At 45.9% G+C, this 27,779-nt stretch overlaps 1 long non-coding RNA gene across 2 annotated transcripts in view; it reads right to left on the minus strand.

Annotated features, from left to right (window-relative positions):
* The window catches only part of LOC143439146 (uncharacterized), an 81,734-nt gene that overhangs the window by 13,480 nt on the left and 40,475 nt on the right, over positions 1–27,779 (minus strand). The window contains exon 4 of one of the 2 annotated variants that reach the window (XR_013107544.1): positions 7,257–7,385. The exons of the other annotated variant lie outside the window; for it this stretch is intronic. This is a non-coding gene — a long non-coding RNA (uncharacterized LOC143439146). Of the gene's footprint in view, positions 1–7,256; positions 7,386–27,779 lie in introns of those variants that run through there. 2 annotated transcript variants of the gene reach the window in all.

Consider the following 27,779-nt stretch of genomic DNA (forward strand, 5'->3'; position numbering starts at 1 on the left):
GGCTTCAGCATCCCTGTAACAGGCAGATCTTTTCTCTCTCTCTCTCTCAGCAGGGACTTCTACAAGTGCTGTCCTCCTTTACAGAAAGGAAAGGGAAGGTATTCCCCTGTGGTGGAATCTGTCACCATGTCTCAGAGAGGGAGGAGGCAGTGATCAGTTGGCTCCTGGTTCCTCAAAAGATAGAATAAAAAATAATTGAAATTAAATGAACATAAGGAAAATGAACGGCAAAGTTCATGTCCGTACACATGAGAAGAATCGCTTCAAACGATTTTAATCTTTCTTTTTGTGGGTGGTCTTTTTGGAGGGCAAGGTTTAAATGCAAACAGTTGAAAGGAAAATCTAAAAAAAAAACAAATCAAAACAAACCTTTACTGAACAATATGTGAATAAGTGGAAGGTTGAAAAGCAGTGGAAGTCCTGTGTAGCTTTACGGTAGAACCAGAATTCTGCTCTGGTTCCCAGAACATCGTCTTGCACTGTGCTGAAGGCCAACCCCTTCACCCTTGAGCAGTCGCTCAGGGTTAACACTGCTGGCAAAGTGTCCTTTGTGTCTGTAAACACACACCGAAGGGCTGTCCTCCTTCCAAGCCCTCTCCATTCTTTCCCTCCTCCATGATCCTGACCGCCCACACTGGCATAAGTCAGGGCCAGGTCATTCCAGAATCCACCATCTGCCCGCCCCTGCCAGCCTGCGCACCAACCAAACTATTTGCCCTGGAGCCTCACACCTTTGCAGCTCCACGTCTAGCTGGGACTCATTAGACTTCTGTTTGTCAGTGACATTTGTCCATCAGAGATACTTCTTAGGGTGGAGACAATAGTTCTAACAGTAGCCTGGCAGGTCGACAAAGGAACAGGAAGACCTCTTAGGGCCTTTCAGACATCACAAAGATGTTTTCTTAGCTGCCTAGGCTTTGAGTTCCGGAGTCCTTTCTGCGAAGCTGTTGTTGAGTGGGTATTGTTGTGTAAATAGTCCCTGGGCTGTGAAACCTTCTTTTTAACATCCTCATTTCCTCCCTCTGGCCTGAACTGCACAAGGTTTTATATTGAGTATTAGTTAGTAAGGCATCTGTACAAGTCTCTGGACATCTATAACATGAGAGCTCAGGGTCACACTGGTCCTGGTTCTTCTTGGAAGCTATGAGAAGGCACTGACTGGCCAACCTCACACACTGATCCAGAATAGATACTTCTCTTAAGGTCAAGGTGTCAGGGACACTTACCATTTCAGAGTTTATGGGACACTGACTGGGTTTAGAGTTTATTGGTCTAGAAGTATGAGTCTTCTAGCCATTTAAAACACCCCTTCCATATTTTTTAAGTTGTTGTTGTTATTAATTTTTTTGCCTTTACTCTTCTCTTGGTGTAGGAGGTTCACTTCTGGGTGTGAGGGCTGGGGGGAGACTCCTCTGGCCCCCTGGTTTGACTTCCACATCTCCCTCCAAGGGATAAAGCCAAGTTCTGCAGGAATTATGATCAAACCAAAGAGACTTAGCTGCTAAGCCAAGCAAAGACAAAGAAGAAGGCCAGCCTTCCTCTTGGGCCTCAGCTTCCTTGACTCTAAGGTGAAAGGACCTGACAGAGAGACACTACAGTTCCACATCCTGTCGTCATTGTCCATGACCCCTCTCTAGCACCATGCTCTCAAGCTCTCCTCCCCACTTCCTGCCACTCCACCTTACAAACTGATTCTCTACCAGTGAAGAAAAAGCTGGGAGTCCAGCCCTCAGCCAGCTTCACAAAGAAGCTCTTCAGCAAACTTCCTTGGCCTTGACCAAGTTTTTTGAGCTGGAAAGATGACAGGTGTCTCTGTTCTCAGAAGCGTGGGTGCTGGAGAAGGGGGAGGAGTCTGGGTTCAAGGTCTGGATGCAACACAATTCACTGGGTCCTAGGAGCAAGGTATTCAGTCTCTGGGAGCCTCGGTTTTCCAACTGTCAGGATAGGGAAAGAATGTCGTCAATGACATGCGGGTCACAAGGTTCTCAGGAGAAGTGAACGAGACCATTTATGTGGCCAGGGCATGGGAGCGCTCAGCCTATGGTGGCTGGTAGATTTGAACAATGTTTGACTAAGAGCAGAATTGTCCCCTATAAATCACCCTACTTCTATGAATGACGTTCTCAAAATCTTGGATTTAAACTGTATGTTACTTTATCCAAATGGTGATGATGAGGATGAGGATGATAATGAGGTGAATGAAAAGTCTGGAGTGGGCTTAAATGGTAAGAAACAGAGAGAGTCCTAAAGCCTGGGTCCCTGCCTTCAAAGTTGCTAAACCTGGAATCCTCATTCCTGCAGGTTTTCTCTCCTTCCCCAACATCCGCCCTCCTCTCCTTTCAATCAAACACTTCAAAGAGATGCTAGGAGAAGGAGCTGCGAATTCTCTGCTTGCTGGTTTTTCACGAGAGGTAACCAAAGAATTTTTTTTTTTTTTCTTTTCGAGACGTGTCTGCTCCTTCAACCAATTTTGCTAGCTGGGAGGACTTGTGTTCCGAGGCAGACCAGGACTGATAACATTTAAATGCAAGGCTGCAGTGTCAACAGGAAGACGAGGGAAGCCCTGAACAGGCACAGTCAGACTAGAGTAGCAGGAGGGTGTGGTGAATGAAGAAGAATGGGACAGCCAAGAAGAAAGGCAGATAAGGAGAGAGAGAAAGAGGAGGAGACAGGAGAGGCGGTGGCAGCGAGTAGAGAGCTATAGAAGCTTGAGGATCCAGTTTTGGGGTCTTAGGTGTCCACATAAGAAAGAAAAAGCCTGAGGTGGTGGAGCAGTATCTATAACCCCAGTTCACAGGCAGGGCAGCAGGGTTGCAGGGGCGGGGCACAGATCTTTGATGCTTGCCGGCCAGCCAGTCTAAACAATCGATGAGTTCCAGTTCAGAAACAGATCTTGTCTGAAAAACGGGTGAAAAGTGATAGAGAGAGACCCCTAATGTCACCTTCTGCCTCTGTACTTCCACCCAGGAGCACACATACCTGGACATTGCACGTGCATGTGCACGTGTGCACACACATTTTTCTCTTAATTTGAAAAAAAAAAAAAAAAGGAAACAAAAAGTCTCAAACAAACACTCAACCTGCTTCGGCTGGCAGGAAATGTTCATCAGCTGAAGGCGTTATTAGGACAGGAGATAAGGAAACCACAGAGATAGGAAGTAATTATTTTGTATCTGTCTTTATAAATGAAAATGAAGAGCATTAACGGCAATAGGATTTAGATATTCTGGGATGGAGGGGAACAAATCAGCATAGGAAATGTTTATTAAGAGGTCAGGGGTGGGCATTGAAACTACCAAGGCCTCCTAGGCTAGAGCAAACCTCTGCACAGCTGCAGAGACCAGTGAGGGCAATGGATTGACAGGGTCAATCAACCTGTTTGAGATAACATAGTTCAGGAGTGGCTCAGTGGGACACATGACTCATTCCACGGCCTGGCCTGGGCGTTGGTGACCTCACTCAACAGCTGCAAGCAGAAGCTAGAAGCAGCTGAGATTGAGTACCTGGGCAGGCCTGAGCTCCCGGGAGAGTCTGGGGAATCTGATGGTTTCCCCTTCCCCTTTCCACAGCACAGGGGAAACGTGGGGCATGGAAAGGCTGGGTGGGAAGGAAAGATAAAAAGCCCCATCAATGACAAGGACCAGTCAGCCCTAGGACCAAATCAAAATCCTAGCTCCGCCTCCTTCTACCCACTGGCCATGATGCTGTTTTAGTGATCTCAACCTGGACTTTTTGAGATCTAAAAGGAAAGGACAGTAATCATGCCCCTTTTGTATTGGAAGGGATTAGTTGAGATAGTACAAGAGAGTTCTTAGAACAATACATATAGTAAGTAACACCACTTAGTAATTAGTGACCAGAAGCAAGCATGTTCTGCCTTGTCTAAGCTCAGTCTCTCCTGCTGCCATCTGAGCCTGTCCTAATTGAAAAGACTAGCTCTCGAGCTCTTGGCAGACATGGCTCTTCTCCACGCCTCTTCAGCCCTAACTGTCGACACCAACACCATCAACACCCCCAGGAAGGCTGGAAAGGGAAGAGACTTTTTCCACAGCTGAAGGCGGTGTAAGCCACTTCTGTGCCTCGTTCTCACAGATACGATCTGCGGCTCTTGTTGCACTCATGTGCCCCGTGTTCCCATCGCTGTGTGGTTGCACAAGGCTCGGGTGGAATCTCCAAGCCGCAGTATTCCACCTTACAGTAAGTACCACCCAAGGGCACAGCTCCACACAGCTCCTCTGAGGGTGTTGAAGCTTACAGTCTCCCTGAGGAGACGGGACTGGCTCTTTGGATTCTCAGAAAGCTCCATGCTGAGAGGATAGGATAATCAGCTAATACCCGACCCTGCTGTGTCCTGAGCCAGGAACAGATGCATAACAATGTCGGTCGGGCTATTTTCTAAGAACCTTAGCCTGCTTATACCTCAGAGCATGTCTGCCCTCAGTAATTATTCCCAATTCATGCCCACAAGAAGGGCTGAGCAGCCCTGTCCTGCCATGGTAATTCTCAGAAAAGATCTCCCATTGGCTCCATCAGAGGGGCACGCTGCATCCCGCCCCAACCCTTCTTCCTTATCCCTTCTGAAATCCTGGTGCTGGCTTTCCTGCCAAGGGATATAAATTCCCCAGAAAGTGAATCAGGACAACAGATTGGCCTGAGATCCACAAAAGCCAGAGCCAGGTTAGGGATGGCAATAAGGGAGAGTCCCACTGTCCCTTGTCTAAGAACCCAACCCCTCACAGCATCCTGGCAAGTTGGCATCATCCCAGTCCTTCAGGTGAATCTAGAACTCTATTTTGCTTTTTCGGTGACATTCATTCATTCATTCATTCATTTTGGGTTGTTGTTGGTTTTGTTTTATCTTGTTTGTTTGTTTGTTTGTTTGTTTGTTTTTTGGAGACAGGGTCTTTCTACATAGCTGTGCCTAGAACTGACTATGGATTCTCAGAAAGACCGGGCTGACTTAGAACTCACAGAGAGCCACTTGCCTCTACTTCTGGCTCACTGGCATTAAAAGGGTGCACTACCATACCCGACAAGGATGTAGACCTCTTGCCAATGATGTAGAGGAGGCCCTGGGGCAGCTACCTGCCTACCAGCCCAGGAGCCCTAGAAGTGACAGTCTGAGAGACACTAGCAAGCCAACTCTTGAATCTATATAGAAAGTCAGCAGAGTTCCCTGCTGGTCTGGATGGTATCTGAAGAGTAAGACAGAAGAGACACACCTGGTTTGGAATCCCGGCTTCTCCTTGTCTCTTTGTGCCTCCAAGATTTCATCCTTAAATAGTAGCCCTGACCCCATTGGGATTTCCCTAAGGAGGAGGTAACCAAGTGTCCAGAACATACTGCCAGTGCGCTGTGAGTGTTCATGGCCCCTGCCTCTCTTTGTTGCCTTTTTAATGAATGGAACCTTTTACAGGTTAGGAAGCATTTTGCTGTGGATTAACTAATTCCTTCCTTATTGCACCAGGTACAGAAGCCATGATGAACTCTGAGTTGTAGGGATGCCGCAGGAAAGCATACACAAATCTAATGACTTGCCCAAGGTCAATAATTCATTATTCAAAACAGTGGAAAAGAGGCAATTGCTTGCTTAGGGTTTTGAACATTCGCTTCAAGTGTCAATTACACACCTACCGAGAATCATCCCTTTGCTGCTTGCAGTGTCTTGTCAGAAGAGAGCGGCTGAGGGATCTTGCTCACCTGGCTTGCCCTGTGGTGTCCCTGAGCCAGACCAGAACATGGCCCTGTCTGCTCTGCCCTGGCCTGTGCAGGGCTGAGGATCGATGCATGTCGTAGTGCGGTGTTTCAAAGCCTGTTGTAGTCAGGACTCTGTTGTAGCTCAGTGGAGAGAGGAGAGAGAGGGTGACGGTGTCACCCATGAATAATACATGGAGGGTACCCAGCTTCAGCTTCAGCAGGATCCAAATGCCTGTTTCATCTTTGATTCCTCCTTCTGCCTGGGCCATTCCCTATAGCCACTGATCCCAGAGACTTCTGCTGGAGCGGATGGCTGCCTGCTAAATTGGCTGTTCTGGATACTGAATAGAAAGAGGAGGGGGCTGGGGCCAGAGAGGGGGAAAAGATAAGTGGAGGGGAGGGGATTCGGAAAGATGAAAGAGGGACATGAGAGAAGGAAACCCTTTTACAGAACTACTCTAGCTCCAACTGCTGAGGCCCCCAGAACTTGACGAGGTTTTGTTACAGACGAACTTTCCTGGGTTTCTCACTGGGAGTTTGGCACAGACTGAACTCCACTGGTTCCACCCAAGGAGAAGCAGTAGTGTAGGGCCCATCCTGCTAGAGAGGGCACCGGATGATTAGGCCTGATGGTTTGCAGGGAGTAGAGAAGATCACAGGGTTAGATGATTGACCACAGAGCAGAGAAACTGTTCTGCCCAAGTGCAGCCTGGTGAACCAATGAGCTTGTTGGGGTTACGTTTAGGAATGCAGGTGAGGGGAGCATGGTTGACTTGGGCAGCTGCATCTTCAATAGGAGCCTCCCCCCAGCATGAGTAACATTCAGGGAAGCTGTATCCCTGAACGCCTTTATAAAGCAGTCTCCTCCCACGGCCAGCAATTGTTTACTGTCTTTATAACCTGGGAGTATGGGGCGGAGAGTCCTGTCTGCTTCTTGTGATTTTGTGAGTTTTTGAGCCTCACTCATCCTTCAAGGGGAAGTGTGTGTGTGTGTGTGTACATGTGTCTATGTGTGATTGTGTGTACATGTGTATAGGTGGGCAGGCATGAGTGTAGATGTGTGTGCACAGTAGGAATCTTTCTAGATTATTCCTTTCAGCACTGGGCTTAAACCCCAGGCCTTTTGTATGCTAAACAAGCAGTTTATTACTAATCTGCCTCCCCAGGAAGACAGGGCCACTCAGCTGAACCCAGAACTCTTCACTTCTGCTACTGTAGCTGGCCAGCTTACTCTGGGGATAAGCACTTACTTACCCTGTCTTATGAGCACTAGAATTACAAGCAGGCTACCATACCCACCTAGCATTTATGTAGATGCTCACACTTGCACGGCAAAGGCTATACTTGCTGAGCTATCTCCCACCCCCACCACCTCCACCACCCCCACTCCTGTCACCCACCACTGTCTCAGCGAATATTGTGACCTGGGATAAAGAATTACAGTATACTTGGTTCCGTGCAGCCCAAAGATCTACGAAAGATGCTGAGCATGGCGATAAACAGGGAAGCAAATTGCTTTGCTGCAGCTGCAGATGTGGAAATTAATGAGAGCTATAAACCCCACCTGTTTGGTTTAGCCACAGGGTAGATCCCACAGCCACAGATGTCACCCTTGCCACTGCTGCCCCAGGCTGTGGGGGATCTCCTGGTCAGTTGTACCCGTGATGAGGCCTCTGTAGGGTCAGGGTCTGAAGCAACAACAAGGAGAAGACCCAGATAAGAAAATGTCACACTTAAGGGAGAGGGGTGACCTAAAGGGATGCTCTGAAACCAGACCCATCACTGCTGCAGATATTTCTCCAGCTGTGCCCTTCTTTCAAATCAGTAGGTAGACTGGTTGGGTACCACCAGCAAAACCCACCAAAGCTTTGTTTTCTTTGGGGCAGCCAGCCGAAACAGCTGCAGCTGATTTTAATGAGACGGAATAATATTCCATCAGTTCCGTGAGCTATAGACTGAGCCCACCGAGGGAACCTGCTCAACACCCCAAATGATCAGGCTTGTCAAAATAGGATCATTTTGTTCCTTATTATAAATGAAAAGAAGTTATGATTTAAGTGTCATCCTCTGGGTATGAGAGCTGGATTCCCATAAATCAATCATCCCAAATAAACTCTTTGGAGTGATTTCACTAAAAATATGCCGCAAACAATTTCTTTAAACAAAGCATAAAAGTATTACTGTATGTCTCCCCACATCAAATGGCTTTAGACATGCATTACTGGGTTGCTGGGATGTTTTTATACCTAAAGTATGTTATTTACGGTTTTGTGCCTGACAGAAGAAACCAGTGCTGACTCCCAGTTCAGGTCAGGACTCCACCATCAAAACGGTAAAAGAAAAGGGGGTCTCTAACCTTTGCAGATGGGGCACTCTGCTTTCCCAGGCTGGCACTGACTGTACTGAATGCCAGAGTGTACATACACTCTCCAAGCACAGCCCCCATTCAAATGGGATTCCCTGGTGAATCCAAGCTGAATGTGGAGAATTGTATCACACCCCCTTTTTGTGAGTTTTCTGTTCTATAACAGGATAGTTTTGGCTTTGTGGTATGCATTTAGAACCCCAGCACTCTCAAGGTTAAGGCTGGAGGTTCTCAAGTTCAAGGCCAGCCTGGGATGCATAACGAGATACTGTGTTAAAAACAGACAAACCCATGGAGTAAGGGAGAGTGGTGAGCTCACTGGGTGGCTGGGAAGCTTTCCACATGATTCAGCCACATAAAGACAACTAAGATTTGGCTGTTCTTTGTGCTGTTATCATTCAACAACCCAGGGAGTTTTCTGTTCCCAAGGAGGCACCGTGGAAATCCTGGAATCTGTCTTCGCCTTGATGTTTCCACTTAATTCAGTCCAGAGAATGAGATGTTGAGAGGCTGATGGGTTCCGCTCTACATGACCCAGGAGCCCCATGTTCCCCTGAGTGGTCAGCGCTAGCAGCCCCAGGAAGAAGACACAGGGAATCACAGGAGGAGGGAGGCATCATGTCCAACCTTCCCACCTCTCTCCACTCTCCTCAGAAGATACTTTTTTCTCCTCACTCTTTTGTAAAGTCCCAGTCTTCCCACATTTTAACAAGCTGTACCTCTTTGAGATGGAATCTGCAAAGTTTAATATTGTGTCAAATGAGACAGCCAATAAAACTTGACATTATTAGTATGATGTCAATGGGTTTTTTTTCCCCCAAAATGCTTAGGGGAAAAAAAAATACCACTGTGTCCCATTAGGTCCAGCTCCTTGTTCTGAGAATATTAAGTGACTTTTCAATGGCAACCAGCTGGAACTGTTCGTTCTTCTTCATAAGCACCGGAGTTGTGGCTGTTGAGAGGCCAGTTGAGAATCTTTTAGGATGATGCTGGATAAGGCTGAGGGATCAGAAAGCTTTTAAGTGTCCCTGGGATCTCGCAGCAAGTGGGGCTGAGTATGGGAGCGGGTACATGAATTATTAAAATGCTTACATACATTTGACCAAATGTGCCTGTGCCTGCGCTCTGACACTCCCTCTCTCCATGAGTCCTCAAAGGACCGGGTAGCCTCCCACATCGACTTAGTGTGTATTATAAAACAAGGCTGAGTCCCAGAGAGAGGCAACAGTAGGGCTTCCTCTCCCTGCCCACTGCCCACTTCTCTGGCCTTCAGTGGCATCTCAATGGGCACCCAAGCTGCTAAGGCTACACGCTGCATTGTTCTGGCCACAAGCGAAGGGTGTTAGGGCCCACAGCTGCTGCTGGCTCTGTCGGGATGTTAAAGGAGGCTGGCAGCAAGCTGGAGGGAGCCTCTGTTGCTGTTGGCCTGGGTCCAGGCCTCTTTCACAGCACGTGGCTTCCCGTGTCAGAGTCCCTTCCCAGGAAGAGTTCGAGACTTAAAATAAGCTGGCGTAACCCATGTCTGAGTTGGGAGATGCCTCGCTAAAGTGTCGGCTTTTCAGGAATGTGCAGCTGGGGCAACTGAAAGAATGCTCTAGAATCTCAGGCCTGGGCTTCCAGAGAGCCAGGTGGCCAGTGAAGAGCAAAACTGGCATCCCCTGCTCCTGACAGCACTGCTGCCCAGAAGCCAGCACCTCCTTCTACTTCCCCCTACCCCCATTCCCCACATCTTAGGAAAGAACTTTAGGAAGCATGTTCCCTTGTTCCCCACGCCACCCTAACACCATTCCACTGCTCACCCCAGTAACACAGCTCTCTCTCTCTCTCTCTCTCTCTCTCTCTCTCTCTCTCTGTGTGTGTGTGTGTGTGTGTGTGTGTGTGTGTACATAGATATCAGAAGATAACCTTTGTACTTTAAGCACAGCCAATCATTATTATCATTAGCAGTATTAGTATTATTTTTAATGATAGGGTCTCTAACTGGTCTGGAACTAACTTTAACCATGTAGGCTGGCTGCATAGGGAGGGATCCATCTCTCTCTCCAGAGATCCACACCTCTTCAGTGTTGGGATGACGGGCATGTTCTTCTATGCCTGGCTTGTTATGTGGGTGCTGCAAATCAAACTCAGACCTTCCTGCTTTTAACTTTCACTAACCGGGATACCTCTTAGCCCTGGCTAGTCTTTAGAGTTCCTAGCTGTGACCCCATTAAAGGAGCACATCTGCATTTCCCTGGGTCAGGAATCCAGGGCAAAAGTGCCCTGTAGAGCTTGGTGCTTATTTACATAGGCTGAGTATTTATGGGAGGGTTGTGTTCCTTTGGGGAGATCTAAAGAATGAAGGGTACAGCATGTGCAGCAAACACAATGGTCCTCATTTGGAGTCTTCTGATGTTCCAGTTGCCACCCTGCCCTCTTGCCCTTTGCCCTCACCCACCATACACCATCTGTGAGCTCGTGACCTCTGGGGCCAGCAGATGGAAGACAGCTTGCTCTTCTTGCGTTTCATCCATCATTTAGGGACCCCTGGAGACAAGGCCCTTAAGCTGGCTCTGTCTGGACACCTGGAGCCTCTCTACTCCTCAGAATCTTAAGATTAAGCCAACAGCAAAGGAGGACTAGTAAGACATTTGTCTTCTTCGGGTATCAGGTAGATGGCTGTAGCTCCTCTATGCTTCCTCTATCCTTAGAACAAGAGAAAGGACAATTAAGATGGCTCAATAGACATGCTTCAGATGCGACTAAAGATTCCTTGGTGGCCAAGGTAGTGGCCCAAAGAAGCTGTGAAATCGTCTCCAGTGTAGTTGATGGCTTTACTTGGAACTCTGACCTCCACCCAAGCTCGTCTCTGACAGTATCCCCACTGTCCCCTTTCTGCAACAGGATGGAGAAGATTCACATAGCTGACTTGGGATTCAAAGTTGTAAATCCAAATAAACAGGAAATATTATGCAAACCTTGGATAAGGAATAGAGTATAAGCATGTCCGTCTCTACATCTAGGGTGTGACCAGATGTGCAACAGGCTAGACCTGGAGAAAGGGCAGGAGACTCAGCATAGGAGGCTCCCACACACTGTTCAGGAGCTGTTTCCCTCTACGCTCTGGGCTTTAGTGACCTTAAGTAAAGCTGCAGAAGTGAGACCTGCCTACATCTAGATTAGAATTGGTATTAAGATCAAATGAAATAACACACACAGCATGTCTAGAGAATATATAATTCACGTTTAATCGTGAAGGAGCAATGTTCATTGGATCCCTTCTGCTCAGTGGTGGTAGACAGGTGTCCTCTAAAGCTAGGGCAGAATCAGCTGTGTAAGACTCTTTCCCTCTTAAGAGTCTGTTGGTGTGTGCTCTGTCTCCCACTACAGATTTCTCATAACAGGCTTGAGTAGGCAGGGCAAGGAGGCAGGGTGTAGGAGTTGGAGATTCTCCACGTATTCAGAATAGAAATCACAATCAAAGACACATGTTAAAGCATGAACTTCAAAGGCACCTGAGACAAAAGGAAATTAGCCTCAAATAAAATAAACATTGAAGCCAGGAGTAACAGCATACACCTGTAATGCCAGCATTTAGAGATGGATACCGGAAGTGCTGGAGTTCAAGGTCATAAATGAAGAGTTCAAGGCTAGCCTGGGGACTCTGTCACCACACACACACACACACACACACACACACACACACACACACTGTATTCTGTATGATTCCCGATATGCGTGTTCCCTAGGGTAGTGAAATTTACAGAGATGAAACCTAATTGATAGTTGTCAGGAGGGGACTGGACATGAGAAGCTGGGCTGAAAGGATTCAGAGTCAGCTTTAAAAAATAGGATGCATTCTGGACATGGGCGGTAGTGATGGCTGCCCAAAACTGTGAACAAACTCCATGGCACTGGAGTGTGTACTTAAAAATTATTACAGTGGTAATTTTATGCTATACGTATTTATGCACAATACAAAATCAAGTCACACTGCAACTAAGTAGTACCTATCAGCGTAGGCAAGGACCAAGGATTGAGGAGTAAAATATACATTCTTGTGCCAGCAAGATGGCTCAGTAGGTAGAAAGATGCTTGCACGGAAGTCTGGTGATCCAGGTTTGAGTTTCAGAACCCACATAAAAGAGAACAGGGAGAATCAGCTCCACACAGCTGTCCTCTGACCGCCACATCACTCGTGTACCCACCCATACACCATACACACAATGATGCGCAATAATTAATAATAATAATAAGTTTTTAAATAAAGTGTGCTGTCTTGCGTAAGGAACTAGCCTGCCACAGACCGCTATGAGTCAAGGAGACACCCTATTTACTGTAGTGTTGATGATAGTAGCAAAATGATTCCCGTCTCAGTGAGTACCTATCAGAGATACCCCAAGATACCCCATTGTATAGTCTACAAAGTCTGGAATCCAAAAAAAAAAAAAAAAAAAAGCATTAAGTGTGAACTATCCCAGGCAGGGTAGCGCAAAACTATCCTGAAGTGCAACAAGCAGAGACGCTCTCCAGACTGCATAGACAGGAATTGCTTCTCACTCTCTTGTTTGATGCCACTCAACAATCCTTCACCTTCAGGCTTTAATGTCTTAATCAAGTGGCAGATGAGAGGAGCTGATCCATGCAAAGGACAGAAGCTCCCAGAGATGTGGAACCCACAGCCGCTCTCATCCCCCACCCTGGAGTCACCGCCCTACAAAAGGGGAAGACAGAGAAGATGGGAAAAAACGAGGGAGAAAAAGGCGAGAGATTTTGCACCCTTAAGCCTCCACTGCCACAGTTCAAAAGACCAATCTTTACTGAAAATAAATTTAAAGGAGAATTTTTGATGTATATTATGGTCTCTGGTGGTAGGCAATGTGCTGCCGGCAGTGTATGGAGTTATGCGAAGCCAACGTGGGATTACTTAAAAGTGTCTGTAGTGCTTTGATTAAGTGGTGTGTATTTTATTTTTTATATGACACAATCACAGGCTACATTGATAATATCTTGCATTATTCTTCAACACTCAAATCATCTTTCTTTCTCATCACTTGGAAGGAGGCTTTGTTCAGTCTGGGGCAAAGGGCAAAAGGTCAAGATGATCCCCAAAGGGTTAAAGAAGATGTCTGTCACCCTCCTGGGTTAGAACAATGTACAAAAGCCCCAGATCTGCCATGAAAAGCTGAAAACAGGCTGATCACACATAGTGGCTCCAGGAACCTGCAAAGCACATGGGTTACAATGGAGCAAACTGCCTTTCGGGTGCCTGCTATTTGGGGACCCAGGGCTCCTTTTATCTGTCTGTCTGGGGACAATCCTCCCGTCAGTGCATCCCTCAAGAATAAAACTCAGTCGATACTAAACATTAAGCCCGCCTTTCTACTTCTGCCTTGTGATGCTGAATGCTGCCTGTTGCATTTCTCCATTGCCAGATGGTGGCACCTGTTTGGTCCTGTAGCTAGGGGAAGCTACAGGAGACTGGAGAGATGGGCAGGGGCTTGCACTTCGCATTCAGTTGCTGCTCCAGGCAGTGCCACGCCAACCCAGCACCTCTGTTCCCAGTAGCAGTTTCTAATCCCCATCTTCCTTGGTTTCCCAGTATCTGCTTCACCACAGGCCCCTAAAAGGTCCCAGCGACAGCCAGGGGGCACTTCCTCCTTCGTGGCCTCGGTCCCAACTCTTCAGGGTACCCTTTGATGTTTACAGTATTTAATAACCGTACACTCTCCCCTTTGCTTGCTTAAGCCCAAGCATTAAACTTCTGTTTAAATAATGTGCCAGATGCAGACAATCCTGTTGAAATGCTTAGAGTTCTGGTGTCTCGACAAGTTTCTGGCAGCATGGTGACCTGGGTACTTAGGACCAAGTAGGGAGACATCAGTGGGCTCAAGGCAAAGACAACAAGAACCTGAAGTTAGACTGGCTACAGTTCTGAGATTCACAGAGCCAACGTTATCCACTTCACAGGCCAGGGAGACTTCTACTAGAGGTGAGGGCACCAACTTCAGTGGCCAAGCATCTTGGAGAACCCTCTAGATCACACCGAGAAAGAAATGAAGGGCAAGAAAACACGAAAATCTACTCAATCCTTCGCATTCAGAGCCCTTCTGAGAAAGACATAACCACAGAATGTTGGAGAGGGAGGAGAAGGTGTTTTCCTGACTGCCTGCCCTCTCCTCAGCCCCAAAGGCCCATGGGGCTCTAAGGACAATTCCGAGAAACTTTCCAAATTCAAGTACCAATGTGACTCTCCCTAAACCTTAGTTCTCTGTAGACCCTGCTCATGACCCCCAACATGAGCGTTCGCGCACACACACACACACACACACACACACACACACACTGAGGAACGTCTAAAGCCTGGGCAGGGGAAGGTCATGGTTGACTCATCACTCTACCTGAATCTGATGACAGAAGCCAGATTATGAATTTGAAGCACATGGTTCATGGGCCACAGCCATGGCTCCTCTTCCTACCTGTTGCTCTGGGGCTAACCAGGGGCTTTCAAGGGTCATCTCTCTTCTCCCTTAGCCAGGTTCTCCGTCTGAACTTCCTCTAAACACAGCCAAGAGTTTTCTACCCTTTGGGGAACGCCTCTGCCACATCTCCTTTTAGCACAGTGAAGTCAGAACGCTTGGCTTCTTGTCAGCTGTGTGACTTTCTGTAAGTCAGTCCGTTTCTCTCCTGTGAGAATCTAGGTAAAGACCAGCTTGTTGTGAGGGTCAAATATGGTAATGTATGTTGAGAGCCTTTTGTGCACGGTAGAGCCCTGTGCAAATGGGAAATATTATTACAACTGTTGCTGGTTCAAGCCACTCAGTTCATTATTATTATTATTATTATCTAAGTCTGCCTTCTGGTGCTTCAGACTCATTTCTTTTTGCTCTGTCTGGTTGGGTAATGGTTGTAGATTTCTCCCTAGGGTTCCCACTGCACAGAGAAAAGAAGGCTCAGGCAGCCCTGTGTCTCCAGTCATGATTCTAAGAACCCCATCCAGACTTCTGTCTTACCAGGCTCCCCAGTGCATGGCCCCAGCTGTCCCTGGGGAGGGGGTGCATCTTTTTAGACCTGTGCAGCGCCAACTGTGGAGCCTCCTCAGATCAGGCTGCCGGCAACCCAGCCAGTATCCACATGAATCATAACTGCCCATGGCCCATTATGCAGGTCAAGAGGGTGGCCAGAGCAGACCAGGGTCTGACCTCAGAGGTCTCTAGATAATTGATTGCCTTTGGCTTCATAGGCTAATTTGGGCTTTTGCCCAGCCCTGGGGATATGGCTCTATCCCCTTTCTTCCCCCAAGGGTGAGGTAAATTCAACACCCTTCATTTTTACCTCATAGAAATAAGTGATGGGAGCCAGAGAAAAAGGGAGAGAGAAATGTAAGCACGCCAATGTATAATATCCTGTAGTAATAAGTATGTATGCCCCACCCCAGATGGGTGCTGTGAGGATAAATCCCTAGGATATGCAAAGAATTTCATATGGAATGCCTATTACATGGCTCCAAAGCCATCAACATGTATGTCATTACACACACACACACACACACACACACACACACTGTGGATACAGTGTGACCCTTGCAGTCAATAACACGGATACTAAACAGTTGGTAGGACCATTGTATGTAGGAAGGATGAAAAAAGGAAAGAGTTAGTTAGTTACTCCTGAGAGAACATCCATCCTCCTCACTTTTTGAAGAATTATTTTGCTGAAAATTAGAAAATGAATAAATAAAAAGAAGAAAATAAAAATCACCTATAATCCCCAGTGGAAGATAAGCAGTAGCTACAGTTTGATATATGTCCTTTCGGACATTTTTCGATGCATATATTTATATTCATACAATTTTAATAAAAATCAAATTATTCTGGGTGTACTACTTTATAACCTACTTATTTCACTTAATTTCTTATGTCAATAGCTATATATCTTCATTATTGGTAATGATACCAGGTTTCCTATTGTGTGAACATAGAAGGAAATGTATATTTATAGATTAGGGATTTCCACTTGAGTGCAATGGCTGGGTTCAGTACTTCTTTCTCTCTTCACAAATGCGATTACTTCCTTAGGATAAACCTCTACCACTAACCATGTGGCATCAAAAAATATATTTCTGAGGTCTTTATTATGTCCTGACCAGTCTCCCATTAAGTTTTGCACCAAGTTACATTTACAATAAGAGAAAAGTAAGATTTAATTTAGACTTTGAAAGGATGGAAAGAAGTGAGTTGAAAAGCAACCATGGAGACAGATGTGGGATGGAAGGGTGAGGTTTAAAACATTGAGATGGGATCTAAACAAACTATTCCTTTATCCAGTGACCCTGACCCAGGCATTATGCTCAGCCCTGAGGTGTGCCCTGGGTATACCTCTGGTAATTGCTATACTCCTCCTTTCCCCTCTGTGAAATGGGAACAAGGATGAACTCTACTCCTGAACACAGTTATGACCACTGAACAAGTTAGTAGGTGTGAAGATTAAAATTTCAGACGATGCCAGGAATACCAGAAATGGTATGGAGATATTACATTTTGCTGAGAAGACAAACACAAGAATGGAAACTGGAAGAAATGTGGAGTCGGGGCCAGGGATTAAGAAGAGGACTCCAGGCCTTGGAATGTGGCCCCGATGACAGAGCGCTTGCCTGGCATGCATGAAGCCCTGAGTTCAGTCCCCAACAGCACAGAAGCCAGGTGTAGTAATGCATGCTTGTAATCCCCCATTCGTGAGGTACAGGCAGGAGGACTAAGGTCGACCTGTGCTATATAGCCACTGCTCAACCACTGAGAATGTATAAATGTTAATCTGAGTATATAATTTGGCTTTTAGAGCTCGTTTCTTTTGCTGTAATAAGGGCTTATGATCACTACTCCACCTGGAGTGGCTAGGGCTTCTTCTGAAGTAGCCTTCAAGTGGCTCAATAGCCACCAACCATCACTATGTGTTGACAGGAGGTAGGGGCAAACCTGAAGAGATGTCATGCCCCACACACACTTGACACAGTGACAAGTTGGCTTGTGGCCAGCCCAGCCCATAATAACTCTGGGCTCCTTTCATGAGGACTGCAAGGGTTGCTGGGGAGTGATCCAATTGGCTCTGTGAGAAATTAAAAAGACAGACGGAAATAGGCCTGATGGGAAAACAGGTGAACCCATCCCTGACTCCAACATTCATGAGATCCTAAGGCAGGGCAGACAACTCCTCCACCCCAGTGTTCCTGTGTTTACTTCTTTCAATGACCCTCACGCCAAGCTTGTAATGGCCTCACCAGAGACTCACTGCACATCTCACACAACAGGTTCCACTGGGCGTCTCCGTGAGCCTGTGATCTATTTGTCCAGTGACTGCCTGTCAATCTCTTTCAGTGTCACTTCCGATAAACAACTCGGGACTACACCTTGATACATCAATTCCATCTGAGATTGCCTTGACAGGCGGCCCAACTCCTGAATCATCCATTTGATTCATGGCCCAGCAGAAGCACAGACAAAGATCCTAACATGTTAGGTGGTGTCAGCCCACAACCTGTCAGAGCAGCCCAGCTTTACTGCTCCCTGCCCACTTCCCAAGGAGAAAGGAAATGCAGCCATCCATTTATCCATTCAGCAAACACAGCCCGGTCAAATCAAGTGCTCTAGGCTCATGGTGGAGGGAAGAGACCGGAAGGCACTGTCACAAGATCTGGGTTCTGAAACTGCCTCTGCCATCTGTGTTCCTTCATACCTGATGATGTAACTTAATTTCTGTTAGAATAGCTGCTACTATCCCTGCTCCACAGGTAAGAGGAGATGTCAAACAACCAGGATATAAACCTCAAGGGAAGATGTTCAAGACCTCCAGGGCTCACTTTATCTCTGTGTGTTGAACTCATGTGTCAAGAGTCTGTATCAAGGACTACCCTGGTGTTGGGGATATTCCAGTTAACAGACAAAAAAAAAATTTCTTCATCCCTGGGCTTTTTTTTTTTTTTTTTTTTTTTTTTTTTTTTTTTTTTTTTTTTTTTTTTGTGGTGTTTTGAGACAGGGTTTCTCTGTGTAGCCCTGGCTGTCCTGGAACTCACTCTGTAGACCAGGCTGGCCTCGAACTCAGAAATCAGCCTGCCCCTGCCTCCCAAGTGCTGGGATTAAAGGCGTGCACCACCACAGCCCGGCATCCCTGGGCCTTTTATTCTCATGAGAAGTCATAGAAAGTCACCTAGCTGAGTTAGTAAAATATATGGTATATGAGATTCTAATGAACAGCTGGAAGAGAAACACACAAGAATTAATAGAGTATAGATGTTTCTGGTTTAATTTTAAATACAACATTCATGTATGCCCTGGCCAAGTGGGTCGTATTCCAACAGAGATCTGGGAGAGATGACAGCCATGCACCACTCTAGGGAAATGCATTCTAGTAGAGAAAACCAGAAGTGAAAGACCCCAGGTAGGAGCTGCCTGGTGTGTGTCTGGGAAAGGCTAGAACAGAGTAAAGAGGAGGTGTGTTCTAGAGGTAAGCTCACACTAGAAATTGTAAAGAACTGTGCACTTCATGGTGAGGGAAAAGGGAGATCCTGGAAGATTTTGGACACATCAGTGGTGTGATTTATTTTACATTTTAACACATTCACTCTGGTGCTCTATCCAGGGAAATAATGCTGTCAGTGACACTGTTGCCTTCATAGCACCTCCTGTGACACAAGGACTTTAAGTTACTAGAGCATCTTAAGCATATTAACTCTTTTAATCCTCACAACAAGCTCCGGAGTCTATTACTGTCACTATTTTATAGATGGGAATGATACAGAGGAGTGATGACTTGCAAGGCTCACACAGCTAAGAAAACAACAGTCAGTTTTGAGTTTAAGTCGGTTTGACCCCAAAGTCTGGGATTTCTTCTACTTTGCTTTGTTGTTGAATGATGGTCAGTGTAAAAGCAGCTGGGAGCCATGACAGTGGCTGGAGCTGGGTCCATAAATATGATTTATGAGGGCAGAGAGTTTGGCTGTATGTATAGCTAGGGCCAAGAGGTTTCACAATTAGACCAGGTATGGCAGGAAAAGAGTCATGCCATGTTTAACCTGAGCAAGTGGACAACCAGAGTTGCTTCGCAGGGGTGGAGAAGACCACAGGAAAGCAGGGTAGGGGCTGGTTTGGGGTACATGGGAGTGTCACCAGGGCATTTATACTGTAGGAAAGGAAGTGAGTGGACATGCTGGGATGCTGAGTGTCACAGGGGCGGGAAAATGGAACACAGTTGAAGTTGAAGCAGCATCTCTCTCTCTCTCTCTCTCTCTCTCTCTCTCTCTCTCTCTCTCTCTCTCTCTTTTTTACAATCAAGCACCTGTCCATTCTCTAAGAAGTGGACAGACCTGCTGTTCTTCATCCACTAGCTACCAAGGAGAAGTCATGTGCTAGGGCCAGAGTGAGGAGCCATCTCTCTTTCTGTCTGTGCAGGAAAATGGAATGGCCACCTCCAGAGTCTGCAATGAGAATGGGTGTCGAAGGGGGGGGGGGCTGGTAACCTAGGCGACGGTCTTCCCCATTCTGTGAGAGAAAGGCAGCTTTGTTATTTCTCCCAGATCAAAGGGAGGGACCCCAAGACCTGTTGGAGCTTAGGTGTTGGCTCAATTCACTGTGAGATGGTCAATCGCTTGGGGTGCCGAGGCAGCCCCTGCTGAGCTGGACCGAGTTGCCAGTGTTTATTTGGATGGTGAGATGCTATTTAAAATCAGGCTTTGTTTCTGAAAATGAGACAGCTGGGGCTACATTTGGTGGATAAAGACATTTTGTTGAACTTTCAAAATGGGGTATTATTTTCCATTTACACTTATTTCACGGAGAATTGTAAGAAGATGGAATTGTAGACGTGTCTGCAATATGCCGTAATGAGTGATGGATCTTTGAAGGTAAAAATATCTCTAGAATATTTCTTTTTCTTTCTGGTTTTTTTTTTTTTTTTTTTTTTTTCACTCCTCTCTCCCTCCTCTGAGCGGCAGGTTGGATGGGTTTAGGTTTTGTTTTGTTTTTTAATATCGAAATTGAAGAGTGTCTCTACTGGGAGTGTAGCCTATGCTCTGTTCAATGTTTGTCTTAATAAAGGTTAAAAGAAATGAAATCATATTAAAAAGAATCCCAGGAGACTAGAGCACCAGATGTCCTCAACTCCCTATATTGCTGGAGAAGGAAGCAGGAGAGTAAAACTGGAAGACATGTGGGTAAAACAGAGCTACACACCCTTCCAGGCCATTCACCCTTCAGTCAAAAAGCTCAGAAAAAGGGATGAAGGGAAGAGGACAAGGGAATCAAGAGCAATCCCAGTTCCAAGATGGCTCCCCATCCCTCTCTGGGAATGGGCACTAGGAAGGATGCACATCCCAGAGGAGTCAGGTTCAACATCTCAACATCATCCTAATGAAGTTCTTTCTTCTCCTGATTGCCTTGGGAGATAACCAAGACAACAGATAGCAGGAAGAAGAAGAAAAATATTCAATGGATTTTCTTGGATAAGAACCTGTGTAAGGATGGAGTTTATTAAATAAATACATGAGTTAATCATTAACCTATCAGTCACTGTATCAAAGAATCAATATATAAATCAGAGGATGAATTAAGGAGCCATGAATTTCCTAGAAACTCTCAGATGTCTTAACCCTCTGCTACAGAAGGCAGATATTGACAGTCTTTTGTGACCTGGCAAGGTCAGTAACCTATATAAAAAAAAAAAAAAAAATCATGAGGCTTGGCTCATAGCTCAGTCCATTAACTGCTTACTGCCCAAGTATGAGGACCTTGTTTGACCCCAGCATGGAAAAATTTGGGGTGCAAGGGGGTTGGGGAGGAGGGGGAAGGATCTGTGATCCCAGTGTTGGGACTGTGCAGACAAATGCATTCACTGGGCTTGCAGGCTAGCCTAGCCAAACTGGTGAGCCTTGATCCAAGAAAGACATAATATATACATACATACATACATACATACATACATACACACACACACATACATACATTCTTATATACATAAATACATAATACATTCATACACACATACACACACACACACATACATTCTTAAATACATACATTCATACATACATTCATACATAAATACATACATACATACATACATACACACACATACATACATTCTTATATACATAAATACATACATACATTCATACACACATACATACACACACATACATTCTTAAATACATACATTCATACATACATTCATTCATACATACATACATACATACCAACCAAGGTGAATGGTTCCTAAGGAATAACACCCAAAATTGTTCTGACTTCCATATGTATGCCTACATCCTGCATACCCAGGTGCACCTGTGTACACCCAAACTCCGATACACACACACACACACACCATAGACTTCACCATTACCAAGTCCTTCTACCCAGCTATGTGTTAATAAAAATATGGAAAAGTATCCCTGCCCCATTGAGTCCTTTGTGCACACATAAGGTCTAGTTAGTACAAACAGTTTCTAATATAACGAACTCAAAACAAACTCAGAGCCTAACCCAGCCATGGGTTTAAAAGTTTGAATTATAACTTTTAAAGGCCACCTCAGGTGGGTTTCAAATGTCTCACAGTGTTTCCAGTGCAACTGTTCTCCAACATGCCATTCCTATCAGGGTGGTGGTCCCCTTCTACTGAACACTTCAGGGGGAAAAGCCTGTGTCTGCATTTGTTTGAATCTGCCTGCATCTCTATTCGTCTAAACCACAATAGGAACATAAAGGCCACCAGTCAATACCCCTTAAATTGAGCCCAGAACCATCATGTTGGGCATGCGAGCTTTCCTCCCAAAGACCATGTATTAAGAATGTATAGCAGATGTCAATCGCTGGTCAGTTGCAAATAGCAACTCTATTATTTAAGGCTCAAAATGGCAGAGTCATCCTTGACCTCTCCCCAGGACATAGCTCATAAATTCCACTAGCGTTGGGACTGGAGAAGCCTAAAAGACACAACAGCGATTTGTCAATTAACTCTTACTAATCCCTTGGAGTGCTGTGAACTCAGACACAGAAGGCTCCATTGAGAGACAGTGCCCCACATTCAGAGCTGAGGGCAGTGAGATCAGAAGGAGCAAGAAGGGAAGAAAAGTTTGCCTGTGCGAGCATAATTTATATTCTATAAATTGAGAAGGGCCACCTGCAGACTAGACACTCAAGAATGGAGCAGGAAGCCAAGATAAACTGTCTTGGGATGGGGAGAAAAAAAAAAAAAAAGAAAGAAATGTATGTGAGCAACAGACGAAGCGCCAGCCACGCTGAACAGCACAGAACAGATGAACTCCGGCTCTGACACCGAGGAGGATGGAGTTCTATCTACATCCACACCCTGTTTTGGTCGCCTGAGAGATGAGCAGGAGAGCTCAGAGGCTGAAGATACTGATGCCTATGAAAAGCATATAGTAACAGGCTCTGTGGTAAACCACATTTAGGCTGAGCTGACACCCTAAGAGGATGTCCTTTTCTGCCTTTCCCTGACATTGGATGATGTGCAGCTTTAAATGGTGTCTTGCAGATGGGGAATATCAGAATATCAGAAAAGGGAGGGAGCTTGGAGTTCCCCTCGCCTAGTGCCCCTGTGTTCAGGGAGGATGGCTGTCCTGGAATCTACCTGGAGTGTTCTGGATTCTTCTTGCTCACCTGTTCTCACCAGGGAAGCAGGTAGTGAAAAAGAAGAACCTGTCACTCCCTGCCACCCTTGGGGTCAGTTTGTTCTTTCTCTCTATCACCTTACCAAAGGAGCCTGGATTTTGTTAAGACCAATTCCAATCCCAAAAAGACTAAAGACTCCAGGATGGGAAGGTCACTGGGATGAGGAGGCCTCGGTGAGGAGTTAGTCTCTCTAACTGGGAAGGCAAGATTAACAATAGAACAATGACAGAGGTTCCCAGTTACCTGTTCCCTTAACAACACCAGGGAAGCTCAGTAAGTAACCTGCTCACCCCTGAAACTTTGGGCCACATATCTATTGCTGTGGGAATCTATTTTTATCAAGCTCCTTCGGTGATCCCCAGATCCCTAACCATGTGCTGAGATCCCTGAACTAGAGACTATGGAAGGAAGTGTGACCTCTGACCCAGCACACAGATGTCGGGAACCAGAGTGGGTTTCTTTTGTTCATCCACAAGATGGAAAGGAAAGTACCCGTTTAATCCCCTGACCTATATATTGTGAATGAAAACAGACAGGACCTAGGAATTAAGAAAGACACTGGGCTTCTCTGAAGATGGTCAGTCCTCCCCAGAGTTTTATGAATTCGAGTTTTAGTTAGCATTTGTTCCGTCATTGAGTCCTGTGGGGGAAAGGCTCGTTTGAAATGTACCATCCTGTGCTCTCCAGAGTAACTTCCTACTCTTTTGACAGCCCAACCAATACATAAACCTCGACAGCTCAGCCTCATGCTGGACCGACCCTTGAGTTAAAGCCACGCAGGAAGCCATTATCAGTAATTCACGATCTATCTTCTAGATGAAGATGCACTGTCACCAAGAGGGATAAATCACCTGTTCTACCCTCCCTGCCCTCACTCAAACCAGCATCCAGTTCAAATCAAACTAGACCTTCTTGGTATTGCACATGCAGGCTTCCTGTCTCCCCCCAAGTTCTTGCCATGATCGGCACTCCTTCATTGTGACCATAGTGCAACCATTTACTTACTTTTGGTGTGTGTGCGTGTGTGTTCATACACGTGCGCGTGCGTGTGCGAGTGTACAGGCATGCATGTGGTGACGTTAGAGGACAACCTCTGATGTGTCTGTCCTCATTTCTACCTTGTTTAAGTCGGGCTATAGCTATTGTTTGCTGGGCATATACCAGACTGGCTGCTGTGAGCCTTCCAGGGATTCTCCTGTTTCTGCTTCCTATCTGCCTGACAAGTACTGGGCCCACATACTACTGGGCTTGGCTTTACATGGGATATGAGGGTTTGAACTCAGGTTTTCATGCTTGCATGGCGAGCTCTTTACCCACTGCTCCTTAGTTGATTTTTTTTTTAACTGTATATTATTTATTCATTTGTCCATTCAGTGGCACAGGGAATTGAATCCAGGGCCTTGTACATTCTAGGACAGTGTTCTACCATGGAACTATATTCCCCAATCATCATCATCGTCGTCATCATCGTCATCATCATCATCACTACCATCACCACCATCGTTATTTATTTTGAGACTGGGTCTTACTAAATTGTCCAGGCTGGACTTGAACTCACTCAGTGTCCCAGTCATGCCTTCTGTAAATTTGGGATCATCATGACTCAGTTATCTGAGTGGATGAGATAACAGGCACGTGTCCTGTTTAACACTTTTCATGTGCACTGAAGGCAGCCCAGCCCCTGTCAATGTCTCCTGACCATCCCATTTCCTAATATCCACCATGGAACAGTCCAGAAAAGATAAAGAGCAAAGCTCCCCAGTTGGTAAATATCAACCATCATGGTTTTCTGCAGTAGCCCAGGGTTTTACATGCCCCACACTATTCTAAACTGATAACACAGATAACCCATCTGGCCATGGCCTGCTTTCCCTCCCAGGGTGGGCAAGGGATTAGAGCTGTTTTAACGCTGGGAGACTCCGAGGTTGTAAAAAGCCTTGTGCTCTGAACAGAGGGACAGTTACATAAGCCCACAGAGCTCCTGCACTACAGGACAGCAGGCTCCAAGTGGCATCTAATTACAGGGAGGCTGATGGTCGCTGTTGAAGATCCTGTCACAGGACCCAGGTCTCAGCCCACTGATGTCCTGCCAGCAGTTGCACTAAAACGGAAATTAAGCGCAGTGTCATGGCCATTTAGGACATTAGGAACGGAAGGCGCCTGGGAGCTGCTTCCTGGCCCCTTGCCCATGTTATTAACAAGGTGCAAACGAGGACCTAGGCTGGGAGAGGGAAACAGCTGGAGAAAAGAGACCTTCACAGCAGGTGGAGATATGAGGAGAGGAAGGGGATGCAGAGAGACGGTGTCCCAAATCACCTTGGCTGAGGAGAAAATTGGCCTGATAAATGAAGAAAAGTCATCCATTTCTTCACACAACCCTTTCTGGAACATTTTGTAGATTGCAAAGTTTCTCAAGTCCCCTATTTTTTTTTTTTTTTTTTTTTTTTTTGTGCTGGCTTAATACAACACACACACACACACACACACACACACACACACACACACACACTTCCCAACGTGGGGGTGGGGGGCAAAGGCCAGGGCCACATTTGTTGACACCCACTGCTCATCATTTGTAATTTGTTTGAAACCTTCAGGCTAGTGGCTCTCTGTAGAGTGTCGCCAGACTGCCAAATTCTCTAGCTCAGAATCTAGGGAAATCCTGGCCTTGGCCTGGGTCCAGCTGTGGCCAGTGCCAGGGCTGTTTGCTAAATAAAGAACACAAACCCCGGGGCTGGAGGAGGGTCTGAGAGTTCTTTGTTTTGCAGCTCATTCACCCATGACCCTACCCCCACTCAACACACACACACACACACACACACACACACACACCCCACATGCACACACTGCCTGACAAGCCTCTTCTTAGGTGACTAGGCTGACAGACTGGGGTAACTCAGCAAAGAGACAAAGCACCATGGTCCCCTGTCTTCCTCTTCACCTGTCCCCACTGGAATGTGCATAGGTAGGGAGCTTGAAACCAGAGCTGGAGGATCTCCGAATCCACACTACCATCCAGAACCTTCCCTCTCATGCAGCGCTCTACTGTCTAGTTTCTCTGTGGACAGCTGTAGTAGAGGTGAACTGGAACTTGGGAAACGCCTGCCCCTTTGCCTCGGGGGTGGGGCAACTAAAAAGCCCGGTTTTTCTGTCCTGTCAGGTCTATTTAAGTATTTAATGAGGTGAGATAGCACAAATAAATTTCACATGGCACAATAACTCTGATGATGCGGGCCACAGACTAATCAGCTTCCATCCCAGGGATAGAAGAGTGTTCTTGCCTTTGCTAGATCTTATCGGGTTTGATTGCTTTGTTCAGATATTAAAAAGGTTGAGCAAGGACTTTCGGGCACTGCCACAAATCTGCCCGTATCCTCCCAGCCAAGATAGATTGAAACCAGGCTGCGGAATGCAAGACTGTTTATTTTAATTGACAATCAAGAGGAGGGGAATTGGTACAGTGGAAGGTGACAAAGGAGGCCACGGGCCTGTGATTGGGTGGCTTCTGAGTCTACCTTCTCTCTACAAAGCCCACAGCAAGGCTGCTGGTCCGAGCAGCTTTCCAATGGAGTACCAGCTCCTGAGGCTTTGAAGAGTCTCTTCTCTATGCTTGTCCTGAGTATGGAGAGAGCCTGTTGACCCATGTGTCACCTGCAATTTTTGTCTTTGTTTTTTAATGGAATGAGGCTGGCTACAGATATTTCCTGGGCACTTCTTCTGAGGTGTACAGGAGTCCCCAGCCCTGACTTCTGCTGCCACTTGCACAGCATGTGCATTCTGTCCATTGGACCTTTAGGGGACAGTCCCTAAAGCTCTCTGAAGCCAAAGACCACACAATCTATAAGAACCCCTCACCCCACACATGCAGCCCAAAGCAGAGATCAGAGTTTTCGAGGTGTACATGGGCGTATGTGGGGGTAAGTGATATAATTCGTATGACATAAAAGCAAGCAAGTATCAGTTATTTGTAGATTCATATTAATATTTTTGTACCATTAAATATAACTTATATGTCATATATGATTTCATAAACATTATTTCTCAGGATGAAACCAGGGTAGACCAAAGGTTCTTAATGCAAGTTAAGTTCAGGTAAATTATTATTTAAAAATCTGTCGATAATGACAGACGGAGTTGCCAGTAAGTAAAATTTAGGGACTGCTGTATCAGCTCACTTGCTAATTGATTGGCTGGTTGGTTGACAAATTATTAGCCTTTTAATAGATGTGTTTATCTTCCCAATATTTTATTGTTAAACAAAACAAAACAGACACAGCAGAGACGTTGAGAGAATGTGGAGAGGTCAGCAGAGACCTACGCCCCCAGGCTGGATGGTCAGTACCGTGTTAAGTTCAGAACGTCTTCCTCCAGAGTCATTTCTCCTCATTTTACTCTGTGGTGCTTACACTTTTCGATTCATTTCCAGATGAAATGTAGTCATCTGTGCGCTTTACCCTTAGACACATATCATTAGAGTTCAATATTTGTTCATGGCTTCTTAAGTATGACATGCATGCCACAAAATGCATGAATCTTAATGTTATCATTTGAAGGATTTCAAAGAATGCACGCCCTTGTGTAAACTGCAAACCCTACGGATTATGACCAGCACCCCAGGAAGCATAGTACCACCCACTCAAACCCCACTCTTGTCAACACAGACCACTGCTGTTGTAAATTTTGTCAGAATATATTAAGTTTTCCCACCATGAAAGTTCATGGGGACAGAATCATACAGAAGGTAATCTTTGTTTGAAAGAGTCACCTGTATCGATGTCTGGATCACTAGTTCACTCTTTTTAAATACTGACTAGAGCGTCTCTATTTGGATCCAATCTCCTATGGGGGACACCTGGGCTGCTTCCAGGTTGGGGTTCTAATCAGTAAAGCTGCTAAGTAAAAAGTGTCCACAAATCCCTTGTGAGTATGTTTTCCGTTGGATGTGTTACTAATAGGCATATTGAACGTTCATAGACTAGGCCTTTCTTCAAAAATAGCAATATGCTTGAGTCCTTTCTATTACCAAAGATGTAAGAGAATTACAATTGCAGTGTTTGGGA

Source organism: Arvicanthis niloticus, chromosome 26, assembly GCF_011762505.2.
Source record: "Arvicanthis niloticus isolate mArvNil1 chromosome 26, mArvNil1.pat.X, whole genome shotgun sequence".
Lineage (NCBI taxonomy): Eukaryota > Metazoa > Chordata > Mammalia > Rodentia > Muridae > Arvicanthis > Arvicanthis niloticus.